The 12989-nt window shown below is 50.2% G+C and overlaps 1 protein-coding gene across 3 annotated transcripts in view; it reads left to right on the top strand.

Annotated features, from left to right (window-relative positions):
* Positions 1 to 12989, top strand: part of BLTP3A (bridge-like lipid transfer protein family member 3A) — a 698660-nt gene that overhangs the window by 275551 nt on the left and 410120 nt on the right. The gene's annotated exons all lie outside the window — the stretch shown is intronic.

The raw sequence follows: 12989 nt of genomic DNA, 5'->3' as shown, positions 1-12989 counted from the left end.
ATGGGGCTGGGGGGTGGCTGGAGATTGTCTGGTCACTTGTGGATATGCTTCCTTCCTTCATTAGGGTTTTCACTTGCTTTTTAATGTGCAGGAATTGTTGATGAAATTCCTCCATTTTTTGTTCCGTTCCTTGGACCATGATAGTTCCATTTCTATACATATTTATGGAGAGATTAAAGGTCTCAGGGTCCTCCTCATCCTGTACTCTAATTTGTTTGCCCCTGCTAATGCCCCGTTTTTTGATGTTCTTGTAATGTTTGCTGAGAGTCTGGTCCCAGGCTTCATGGTGCCCTGAGTAGAATAACAGGTTTGTTTTTTCCCCCTGTTCATTAAGGTCTATTAGTAGTGTCTCTGGGTTTTTCTTCATAGAGTCCAGTTTTATGGCTTTTCTAGCTTTCTTGGATTTGGCATTCTCAGGGAAGGTTATCTCTAATGTGTCAGACCCCCTGCTAGCTCCAGTTGCCTTCTCCAGGTCTCCTGCATTGACTACAGTGCAATCCCCGTGTTGTTTCATTTTAAAGGGCTTTCTTTTATATTTTCTAATGCGTAATATACGATCAATTCTTATTTTAGCAGTGTATTGGCATGGAGCCCTTACCTTGGGGATGCGCTGTGCTGGTAGGGTTTGATGGTGGTCTGTTTGCTGGGTTTCCACTAGGCAATCTTGTCCTCCTTTTCCATCTGTGTATTAATTTTTCTTGTGATTTTTCTTGTCATTGCTTAAAGTCCTTAAAAAGTTTGTCCAGTGTGCTTAGTACTCCGTCATATCTGTAGATTTCCGTATTATGTCCTCCAATCTGCTCATTATAAGGTATAAACTCTGGTTGAATCAGGAGCTCATCTTACAGTGTCCTCCTTCTAATCCTTACTGCTCTCTCTCCTCTCTCCTCTTTCCTCTCTCCTCTCTCTCTCTCCCCTCTCTCCCTCCCCTCTCTCTCTCCCCTCTCTCTCCCCTCTCTCTCCCCTCTCTCTCCCCTCTCTCTCCCCTCTCTCTCCCCTCTCTCTCCCCTCTCTCTCCTATCTCTCCCCTCTCTCACTCCCCTCTCTTTCTCCCCTCTCTCTACCCTCTCTCTCCTATCTCTCTCCTATCTCTCCCCTCTCTCTCTCCCCCCTCTCTCTCCCCTCTCTCTCTCCCCTCTCTCTCTCCCCTCTCTCTCTCCCCTCTCTCTCTCCCCTCTCTCTCTCCCCTCTCTCTCTCCCCTCTCTCTCTCCCCTCTCTCTCTCTCCTCTCTCTCTACTCTCTACTCTCTCTCTCCTCTCTCTCTACTCTCTCTCTCTCTACTCTCTCTCGCTCCCCTCTCTCGCTCCCCTCTCTCAAATTCAAATTCAAATATGCTTTATTGGCAGGACCAAAATACAATTAGTGTTGCCAAAGCAAGAGAAATACAGTAAGTGGGGTGGGAGGGGATCAGGGTTATGGGGAGTTGGGGGCACAAAAGTTCATCTCCTCGTTCATGGATGGAAAGTCCAGGGTATGAGTGGTAAGTTTCTGGAAGTGGGAGGCCCTCACTGCTGAGTATTTGTCACAGTGCAGCAGGACTCTCTCTCCCCTCTCTCTCTCCCCTCTCTCTCTCCCCTCTGTCTCCTCTCTCTCTCCTCTCTCTCCTCTCTCTCTCTCCTCTCTCCTCTCTCTCCTCTCTCTCTCCCTCTCCTCTCTCCTCTCGCCTCTCTCTCTCCTCTCTCTCCTCTCTCTCTCCTCTCTCTCGCCTCTCTCTCTCCTCCCTCGCCTCTCTCTCTCTCGCCTCTCTCTCTCGCCTCTCTCTCTCGCCTCTCTCTCTCGCCTCTCTCTCTCGCCTCTCTCTCTCCTCTTTCTCTTTCCTCTCTCTCTCTCCTCTCTCTCTCTCCTCTCTCTCTCTCCTCTCTCTCAAATTCAAATTCAAATATGCTTTATAGGCAGGACCAAAATACAATTAGTGTTGCCAAAGCAAGAGAAATACAGTAAGTGTGGTGGGAGGGGATCAGGGTTATGGGGAGTTGGGGGCACAATTTGGGCTCTGAAAGTCCATTTAGGGGCCTTATGTTCCCCTCAGCTTATGACATGTGGTGACATATTGGGCGGCGATCTCCACCATTGATTCCTCTTCCCCCAGTAGGAAGCGGAGTTTCATCTCTTCGTCCATGGATGGAAAGTCCGGGGTATGAGAGGTAAATTTCTGGAAGTGGGAGGCCCTCACTGCTGAGTATTTGTCACAGTGCAGCAGGAAGTGCGCCTCGTCCTCCAGAGCCCCTTGCTGGCAGTGCTGGCACAGTCTCTTCTCTCGCGGCTTGTATGTCTGTCGGTGCCGCCCTGTTTCCACCTCTAGGCTGTGGGCACTCAGTCTGTACAGGCTCAGGGTCTGCCTGTCTTTGGGGTGGCGTAACCTTTTCCAGATATGGGGCCAGAGTGTAGTCCCTCCGCAGTGACGGGTAGATGGTGAGTTTCTGGGAATTCTCTAATTCACTCTTCCAGTCCTCTATGTATTGCATCTTGCAGCTCTCTGAGATCTTTTTTTTGGGCTTTTTTCAGGGTGTGTTGCTGACTTTGGCTGTACTGGCTGCCGCAGTTCCTGGCTTGCTCTGGGTTCTGGCTCAGCAGGGCTTTATGATTGTAGGAGCTGGAGTTGCTGTTCTGTATGTGCGCCTGGTGTGATAGCGCCCTCTTGTGTATACTGAACCATAAGGGGGATCGGCCCAGCTCTGCCCGACAGGCTATGTTTGAGGTGCTGCAATGAACTTGGAGGAGATATTTACAGAACTCCATGTGGAAGACTTCAGTTGGGCTGGAATCCCACTTTGTGTGGTCTGGGTAGGTCACTGGGCCCCATACCTCGCTGCCATATAGCAGTATAGGGGTGATGACGCTGTCAAATATCTTGAGCCAGACTCTCACAGGTGGTTTGAGGTGGTACAGTTGTCTTATGATGGCATAGAAGGTTCTGCACGCTTTTCCTTTCAGAGCTTCTGCTGCTTGCTTGAGGCTCTCGTTATTGCTTAGCTCCAGACCAAGGTAGGTATAGCTGCTGGTTTTCTCCAGCGTGGTGCCATTTAATGTGAAAGAGGGAGAGTTTATTTTATTCTGGTTCCTTTTCTGAAACACCATGACTTTGGTCTTCTTTTGGTTGATGGGAAGCGCCCATGTGGTGCTGAATGTTTCCAGTACTGCCAGGCTATCTTGGAGGCCTTTCTCGGTTGGGGAGAGTAGCAGGAGGTCGTCTGCGTACAGCAGGAACTTGTCCTGTATGGTGGAGATGAGATTTGATAAAATAAGTGGAAATCCTGTAAAAGTTTTGTTTGGCTACTTTGCACTCTCGAGATAATAGTCACCATGCACCATATGCAATTGAAAGCCAAGTTGAAGCACACTGATTGGTATGTCCAGAGGATTTTGAAAGTCCTTGATTGTCTCCTCCATGTCCCTCAGTTTAGTCATTAGATGTTCCTGGTCTGGTGTTAGGTCGTCTTCTGGGATATTCTTGTAGAGGCCCTTGAAGTAGCTGTGCCAGATGTTGCCATTTTGAATGTGGAGGGTGCTTTGCTAGGGATTTGTACCGATATGGCTCCATGTCTCCCAGAATTAGTTGTCCTGGAGGGAGTCTTCGAGCTGCTGCAGTTTGTGGGAGATGTGCTTTTGTTTTTTCTCCTTGAGGGTTCACTTGTATTGCCTCTGTAGGGTGTCATGGACCACTCTTAGCGCCTTGTTGTCGGGGTCTCTGTGTTTTTGATTTGAGGCTATCCTTAGGGAGTTGCGCAGTGCCTTGCATTCTTTGTCAAACCATTTTTGGCCTTGTTTATTTGTAGGTCTCTTGGAGTTGGTCTTTCTGAGGTCTGCTAGCTCTGCCATGGTATATAGGATGTTATTAAAGTCGTTTACTGCCAGGTTGACCCCTTGCTGGTTTGATGTATAGGATTTTGTGTGAAAGTTTACAAGCAGCTCTTTAATCTCTGTTCTGTTGGTCATGTTGGTGTAATCAATGGCTAACTGTTTGGGCCACTTGAAGGATGGTGACAAGTTGTGGTGACAGCTCAAGTGGGGCTTTTGTGTGGGTGACTTGTCCACTACAATCCACTACACTGCTGCCCATGTGGGAGTTTAGTGTAAATTTCCCTAATGAGGCACCCCCTGGTGCGCCCGTTCAGTATATGCAGCCCCAAGCTCCGGCACAGGTTCAGCAGTGTTCTGCCGCTTTTATTCACCACTCTATCATAGCTGTTTCTTGTTGTCTGTACTGAGTCTCTGTAGAAGGGCTCATCTCCCAGGACGTATGTGTTTCCGTCAGGTGACAGGTAGTCCTTCTCTGTACCTGTCCTGGCGTTCAGGTCTCCACAGATGAGCACCTTACCTTTGGACTGGAATTGGGCAGCCTCCCTCTGAAGTTCCTCATAGATGTCCAACTTAAAGGGGTGGTTCACCCATTTTTTTTATTTTCTGTCGAAGTTCTACTTACAATTCTAGGTATTTTCTCCATTGGCTTGTATTTGCAGTTCTGGCACTGAGCGGCGCTATGCTGCACGCTCAGTGCCTGTCACATGACCCCCTGGAGCTGTGGCCGCCGGCATCCTCTGACGTCCCGGCATTTCCGGGCTCTCAAACAAGACGGGTACGTCACAGGATGCCGGCGCCACTCAGATTGAGTGACAGGGCTGTGGGCGGTGACTACCGCACGTCACAGCTCAGCATCGAGGGGAGGATCCGGAGGACGTCTGTGTGGAGCCGGCGTCCTGCAGATGGTGAGGGTGAGGCTGAGGCACGGGGCGCCAGTGTGCAGTGCAGGGGGGGGGTCTTCAGCTGAATCCCCCCCTGCACGTAAGTATGTGATCACACTGTCCACCCGCCCGCTCTGCTGCGATGTCAGGAGAGCGGCCGGTGTCGGGCAGTGTGATCGTGTGCTCCTCCCAGCAGCAAGACACTGACAGGCATGTGACCGCTGTGCTCTGCCACCTGTCCTGCTGCATGGGACCAACTGTCTGCACTCTGTCACCTGCACCACAAGTCACAGAGTGGAGACAGTTGGTGACAGAGCACCTCTGCCCCCCCCTCTTCTTTCCCCACTCTCTTCTCCCCCCCTCTCTCCCTTCTCCCCCTCCCTCTCTCTCCCCCCTCCCTCTCTTCTCCCCCCCCTCCCTCTCTTCTCCCCCCCGCTCGCTCTCTTCTCCCCCCCGCTCGCTCTCTTCTCCCCCCCTCTCTCTCTTCTCCCCCCTCTCTCTTCTCCCCCCCTCTCTCTCTTCTCCCCCCCTCTCTCTCCCCCCCCTCTCTCTCTTCTCCCCCCCTCTCTCTCTTCTCCCCCCCTCTCTCTCTTCTCCCCCCTCTCTCTCTTCTCCCCCCCTCGCTCTCCTCTCCCCCCCGCTTGCTCTCTTCTCCCCCCCGCTCGCTCTCTTCCCCCCCGCTCGCTCTCTTCCCCCCCGCTCACTCTCTTCCCCCCCCGCTCGCTCTCTTCCCCCCCCGCTCGCTCTCTTCTCTCTCCTCTCTCTCTTCTCCCCCCCTCTCTCTCTTCTCCCCCCGCTCGCTCTCTTCCCCCCCGCTCACTCTCTTCCCCCCCCGCTCGCTCTCTTCCCCCCCGCTCGCTCTCTTCTCTCTCCTCTGTCTCTTCTCCCCCCCTCTCTCTCTTCTCCCCCCCTCTCTCTCTTCTCCCCCCCTCGCTCTCTTCCCCCCCCGCTCGCTCTCTTCCCCCCCCGCTCACTCTCTTCCCCCCCCGCTCGCTCTTTTCCCCCCCCGCTCGCTCTCTTCTCTCTCCTCTCTCTCTTCTCCCCCCTCTCTCTTCTCCCCCCCTCGCTCTCTTCCCCCCCGCTCGCTCTCTTCCCCCCCGCTCGCTCTCTTCCCCCCGCTCGCTCTCTTTCCCCCCCGCTCGCTCTCTTTTCCCCCCCGCTCGCTCTCTTCCCCCCCCTTGCTCTCTCCCCCCCGCTCGCTCTCTTTCCCCCCCGCTCGCTCTCTTTCCCCCCCGCTCGCTCTCTTTCCCCCCCCGCTCGCTCTCTTTCCCCCCCCGCTCGCTCTCTTTCCCCCCCCGCTCGCTCTCTTTCCCCCCCCGCTCGCTCTCTTCTCTCTCCTCTCTCTCTTCTCCCCCCCTCTCTCTCTTCTCCCCCCCTCTCTCTCTTCTCCCCCCCTCGCTCTCTTCCCCCCCGCTCGCTCTCTTCCCCCCCCGCTCGCTCTCTTTCCCCCCCCGCTCGCTCTCTTTCCCCCCCCGCTCGCTCTCTTTCCCCCCCCGCTCGCTCTCTTTTCCCCCCCCGCTCGCTCTCTTTTCCCCCCCGCTTGATCTCTTCCCCCCCCCACTCGCTCTCTTCTCCCCCCTCTCTCTCTTCTCCCCCCCTCTCTCTCTTCTCCCCCCTCTCTCTCTTCTCCCCCCTCTCTCTCTTCTCCCCCCTCTCTCTCTTCTCCCCCCTCTCTCTCTTCTCCCCCCTCTCTCTCTTCTCCCCCCCTCTCTCTCTTCTCCCCCCTCTCTCTCTTCTCCCCCCCGCTCGCTCTCTTCTCCCCCCCGCTCGCTCTCTTCTCCCCCCCGCTCGCTCTCTTCTACCCCCCTCTCTCTTCTCCTCCCCTCTCTCTTCTCCCCCCCCCTCTTCTCCCCCCTCTCTCTCTTCTCCCCCCGCGCTCGCTCTCTTCCCCCCCCCCGCTCGCTCTCTTTTCCTCGCTCTCTCCTGGCATGGTCACTACAGAAATCTCTCCATCGTGGAGGGGTGAGAGGGAGTAATAAACATGGAGTCCCTACTGTGTCTGTGTATTTATTTCTAATAAAGTATTTTTCTCTGTGTGATGTCTTTTTTTTTTTTTTTAAACCCTTTGTTGGAGATTCTTTATGGCCAGGTTAAACTTGGCCTGACATTAAGAATCTCGGGCTTTATACCAGCTGGTAAAACATAGCTGGTATTAACCCCTTATTACCCAGCGTGCCACCTGCCACCAGGGCCACTGGTAGAGTTGGATACAGCGCCTGAAGATGGCGCTTCTATGAAAGTGCCATTTTCTGGGGCAGCTGTGGACTGCAAATCGCAGTGGGGGGCCCAGAAAGTTTGGTCACCCTGCACTGTGGATTCCAATCCCCAGCTGCCTAGTTGTACCTGGCTGGACTCAAAAATTTGGTGAAGCCCACATCATTTTTTTTTTTATTTTTTTAATTATTTCATGAAATTCATGAAAAAAAAAGGGCTTCTCTATATTTTTGGTTCCCAGCCGGGTACAACTAGGCAGCTGGGGGTTGGGGGCAGCCCGTAGCTGCCTGCTGTACCTGGCTAGCATACAAAAATATGGCGAAGCCCACGTCATTTTCTTAAAAACGTTTTCAGGGAAAAACCTTTATAAAAAAAAAAAATGCTTCCCTGCATTTCTATTGCCAGTGAAAGTAACACCAAGCAGCGGGGGCTAGCAGCCAGTAGCTGCTTTGGTTACCCTTAGCAATAGAAAATGCAGCGGGAGCCCACAAACAATGTGATTTTTTTGTTTTTTTATTTTTAATGAATTTTTTTTAAAAAAAATCGGCATGGGCTTCGCCCATCGAGCACCAGAGCATTTTACTGCTCAATTCATCCGAAGTAATCAGATGACTCCAGTGTCGGCCGATTACTTGTTCTGTGTCCCCCTGTATCCATCGCAGCGTGTACGGGCTGTGAGGTCAGCGGAGTGGAGACAGTGACATGCTCTGTTCTGACACATAGTGTGCTGCATGTCACTATCTTTCTCCACTCTGGCACTTGTTGTGCAGGTGACCGGATGCTACATGTCACTAACTGTCTCCACTATGGGACTTGTTGTGCAGGTGAGAGTGTATACAGTTGGTACTATGCAGCAGAAATCACAGAGTGGGGCAGTTAGTGACATGTATCATCCGGTCACTTGCACAACAAGTCCCAGAGTGGAGACAGTGACATGTATCATCCGGTCACCTGCACAACAAGTCCCAGAGTGGAGACAGTGACATGCTCTGCTCTGACACGTAGTGTGCTGCATGTCACTATCTTTCTCCACTCTGGGACTTGTTGTGCAGGTGACCGGATGCTACATGTCACTAACTGCCCCACTCTGAGACTTGTTCAGGTGAGAGTGTATACAGTTGGAACAATGCAGCAGAAGTCACAGAGTGGAGCAAGTTAGTGACATGTATCATCCGGTCACCTGCACAACAAGTCCCAGAGTGGATACAGTGACATGCAGCACACTATGTGTCAGAGCAGAGCATGTCACCAACTTGCTCTGCTCTGTCACCTGCGGTGCTGCATGCCACGTTTTTGCCGCGATTTGGTGCCTTTTTTGCTCACTGCGTTTTTAATCAGTGCACAATGCCATTAAGGATTGTTGATGAAAAAAATAAAAAAGGTCTGTTGTCATTTCCTTATTCAAAATGTTCATTGTATGCAGGAGAGCAGACAGCAGCTGCAGAACTACAAGGCTCAGCATCCTCCATCTAGGACTGTATGCAGTTTTTTACCCAAAAAGAAAAAAAAAATGACATGGGCTTCGCCATATTTTTGTATGCTAGCCGGGTACAGCAGGCAGGTACGGGCTGCCCCCAACCCCCAGCTGCCTATTTGTACCCGGCTGGGAACCAAAAATATAGAGAAGCCCTTTTTTTTTTTAATTATTTCATGAATTTCATGAAATAATTTAAAAAAAAAATGACGTAAGCTTCGCCTAATTTTACTGTCCAGCCGGGTACAACTAGGCAGCTGGGGATTGGAATCCACAGTGAAGGGTGCCCAAGCTTTCTGGGCACCCCCACTGCGAATTGCAGTCCGCAGCCACCCCGGAAAATGGCGCTTTCATAGAAGCGCCATCTTCTGGCGCTGTATCCAACTCTCCCAGCTGCCCTGATGCCGGGTGGCTAGCTAGGTAATAATGGAGTTAGAGCTAGCTGTATATTATCAGCTAGCCCTAAGCCCGAAATTCATGGTGTCACGCCAATATTAGACATGGCCACCATGAATTTCTAGTAATGATAAAAAAAAAAAACACAACACACAGAAAAATATTTTTATTAGAAATAAAACACAACACAATTAGTGACTCCATCTTTATTGAAATAAAGAACCCCCCTCCGCAGTAATCCTCGGTTAGGGTCCCGCGCCGTCCAATCAGGATCCAATATCATCTGATCGGTTTGCTGGAAGGCAAAGCGATCAGATGATGTGTCAGGTTAAACTACGTGAATCACATCACACTTCAGCTGATTGTATAAAAACCGATTATACAATCAGCTGAAGCATCAGTGCAAAAAAATAAATAAATAAATAAATACTCACGTCTGTGCTGATTACCGGCAGCTCCTGCAGCGGAGTCTGATCCTGGCCCATCACTGCAGGAGCTGCCGGTAATCAGCTGATGAAGTCCCCTGACGGCAGGATCAGCTGATAGCCGGCCGGGCGCGAAAAAGCCGGCGAGACTACGATCAGCTGATGCGTCAGGTGACTGCATCAGGTGATCCACCGCCAGGTGCTGCAAGCTTCGTACGTGCCCCGGGGAGACTGCACACAGCCAGAGCGGCGGGACCGGGACAGGGGCTGGAAGCGGGCATGGCACCGGGACCCTGCAGACAGGTGAGTATGACATACACACACACATACACACTCACACACACACACTGTATATACACACACACACTGTATATACGCGCACACATACACTGTATATACACACACACACTGTATATATACACACACACACTGTATATACACACACACACTGTATATACGCGCACACATACACATACACTGTATATACACACACTTTCTTCCCCTGGCTGTGTAGAGCTGCTGCTGTCTGTATGATTGATCTCAGTGCATCCACTGGGAAGAGGCAGGGAGGAGGGTTTGGGTGGGAGCAGAGTGGGTGTATTAAACACAATGGGTGTGTTAGATAAGCCAGACACCGCCCTAGAGCCACAAAGAATTCTGGGACTTGTAGGAACTGAACACAGGAAGTCAGAGGAGAGATTAACCCCATCAGAGCTGGAGCCAGCAATGAGCATGTGCTGCTAGTGCACAATAAAACCTAATTGTGCTGAAAAAACATAATAGATGTGTTGAGGGGCACATATTAGCAAGATTTATCAGAAAAAAAAAAAACAGTTTTGGTAACTGGACAACTTCTTTAAAGTATGGGGATTCTGATGGTGGGATGTAGGCTGCGCAGAGGTAGATGTCCTGCTGAGAGGTGAGGATGGAGCTACTTATCCTCATCCAGATATGGCTTTCTCCTCTTTTTACTGCCTTGATATGTTCTTGGATCTCCTCCTTGTACCATATTAGTATGCCCCCTGAGCAGCGGCCGTGTTTGGTGTTCTTGTTTTTCTGGGCGGAGACAGAGAATTCCTTGTATCCCATGGGTGCGAGAGATTCCTCCTCTGCCCGGGCCCATGTCTCCAGGAGGATCTGGATGTCAATATTCTTTAGCCTTTGTTTGAAGTCTGGGTCATTTGTCTTGGACCCAAAAGCTGAGGCATTCAATCCTTGAATGTTCCAGCTGCTGATAACTAAGGATGTAATATTTAGTTGATATACCTTATAATGAGAAAGGATAGATTTTCATAGGCCATTACCGGATTTAGTGGTGGGTTTGGGTGGCATATTTTAGTAGTGTCCCAAGAGTTTGCTGCACAATGTGTTGAGCAATGTCCTTATTTCTGCCATGTTGTTGCCCTCTGTTGCTTTGTATTGCCATTGTCAGGTATGTGGTCTTGTGTATTTCTGCCATCTCTGCGGACTCTCTCTGGGGGTCTCTGTGGGCTGCCATCTGTTTGGTGGGTGTCTTGCTTGTGGTCTTGGAGGTCTGTTTAGAACCATGTCCTTTAGCTCTTTTGCTAGATGGCTGACTCCTGGTTTATTGAGGTGTTTGTCGTCATAGAGGTGATGAAGCGTTACTTCAGGGTGTCTTGCCAGCTATATGTTTGGTGCTGAGGTAATACTGGCGGCCAGCTCGGAGTTGATTTGCTGAGTTATTTGTTGGTGTATATCTTTCCTTGGAAGCAGGGCAGACAGGATTATTTTGGTTCTGGGGAATTTTTGCTGGGCTGCTATTGCGAGTTTTGATAGGTCCTTTGTGACTGTCTCTTGGTGGATATCGTTTGAGCCGGTGTGTAGTATGAGGTGTGTGGGCTTTGTGAAATATGGGTTGCTGATCACCTCCTCTGCTTGTGGGATTGTTGAGCAGCGAATTTTTATAACCCAAGCCCTCGGAAACAGTCTCTGAGTGTCCAGATATTTCCCATTTCAGTCTATTATTAGGACTATGTCAGGATCCAGTGTTTTATTTGGGCCATTTGTTTTCTGTGTGTTGGGTCTTTGAGTGTTGGTTGCCCTTGTTTGTTGTGATGATGCATTTTCATTGCTGGGGTTGATGGTAGGGGTTTCCTTTGTGTTGTTGGGTCCAGGGGTGTAGGATACCCTGATTTGCTGTGCTGGTGGGGCTGTATTGTTATTGCTGGGGTTATGTGTAGAGTCCGTCTGGCTGAGGTTGTCGGAGGCCTGTGATATATCTGGCACTGGGGTAGTTGGTGCAGGCATTTGTTTTGGGGGAGTGCTTATACTTTGAGGTGCCCTCTCTGTTTTTTGTTGTAGGATTGAGGATTTTAGCTGGCATATTTCTTCTTTGAGGTATGCGTTTTCTTCCTGTAGCCCTTGAAGTGACCTTTGCAATTCCCACAGGTCTGTTTTCACCCTTGATATTTCTCCCCTCAGTTGGTCATTTGCATTTTTCTCACCTTGGCTTCTTTGAAATTCTTCTTTCAATTGAATAAACTCTCTTTCTAGCTGGGACAAGCAGTCTCTGAGTATATCCCTGGGGGGTTGTGATGATTAGGATGTAGATGGGGCTGGGGGGTGGATGGAGATTCTGTCTGCTATGGTCTGGTCACTTGTGAATATGTTTCCTTCCTTCATTAGGGTTTTCACTTGGTTTTTAATGTGCTGGAATTGTTGATGAAATTCCTCCATTTTTGGTTCCGTTCCTTGGACCATGATAGTTTCATTGTTATAAATATTTATGGAGAGATTAAAGGTTTCAGGGTCCTCCTCATCCTGTACTCTACTCTAATTTGCTTGCCCCTGCTAATGCCCCGTTTTTTTGATGTTCTTGCAATGTTTGCTGAGCGTCTGGTCCCAGGCTTCATGGTGCCCTGAGTAGAATAACAGATTTGTTTTTTCCCCCTGTTCATTAAAGTCTATTAGTAGTGTCTCTGGGTTTTTCTTGATAGTGTCCATTTTTATGGCTTCCCTAGCTTCCTTGGATCTGGCATTCTCAGGGAAGGTTATCACTAATGTGTCAAGCCCCCTGCTAGCACCAGTTTCCTTCTCCAGGTCTTCTGCATTGACTACAGTGCAATCCCCGTGTGGTTTAATTTTAAAGGTCTTTCTTTTATATTTTCTAATGCGTAATATACGGTCAATTCTTATTTTAGCAGTGTATTAGCATGGAGCCCTTACCTTGGGGATGCGCTGTACTGGTAGGGTTTGATGGTGGTCTGTTTGCTGGGTTTCCACTAGGCAATCTTGTCCTGCTTTTCCATCTTTGTATTAATTTTTCTTGTGATTTTTCTTGTCATTGCTTAAAATCCTTAAAATGTTTGTCCGGTGTGCTTAGTACTCCGTCATATCTGTAGATTTCCGTATTATGTCCTCCAATCTGCTCATTATAAGGTATAAACTCTGGTTGAATCAGGAGCTCATCTTACAGTGTCCTGCTCCTTCAGTGTCCAGTCCTTCAATATATCTCTCTCTCTCACCTCTCTCCTCCCTCTCTATCCTCTCGCTCTCTCCTCTCGCTCTCTCCTCTCTCTCTCTCCTCTCTCCTCTCTCTCTCTCCTCTCTCTCTCCTCTCTCTCCTCTCTCCTCTCTCCCTTCTCTCTCCCTTCTCTCTCCTCTCTCTCGCCTCTCCCTCGCCTCTCTCCTCTCCCTCTCTCTCCTCTCCCTCTCTCTCCTCTCCCTCTCTCTCCTCTCCCTCTCTCTCCTGTCCCTCTCTCTCCTCTCCCTCTCTCTCCTCTCCTCCTCTCTCTCTCTCTCCTCCTCTCTCTCTCTCCTCTCTCACTCCTCTCTCT

Source organism: Anomaloglossus baeobatrachus, chromosome 2 (assembly GCF_048569485.1).
Source record: "Anomaloglossus baeobatrachus isolate aAnoBae1 chromosome 2, aAnoBae1.hap1, whole genome shotgun sequence".
NCBI lineage: Eukaryota > Metazoa > Chordata > Amphibia > Anura > Aromobatidae > Anomaloglossus > Anomaloglossus baeobatrachus.
This window is presented reverse-complemented; position numbering and strand designations above follow the sequence as displayed.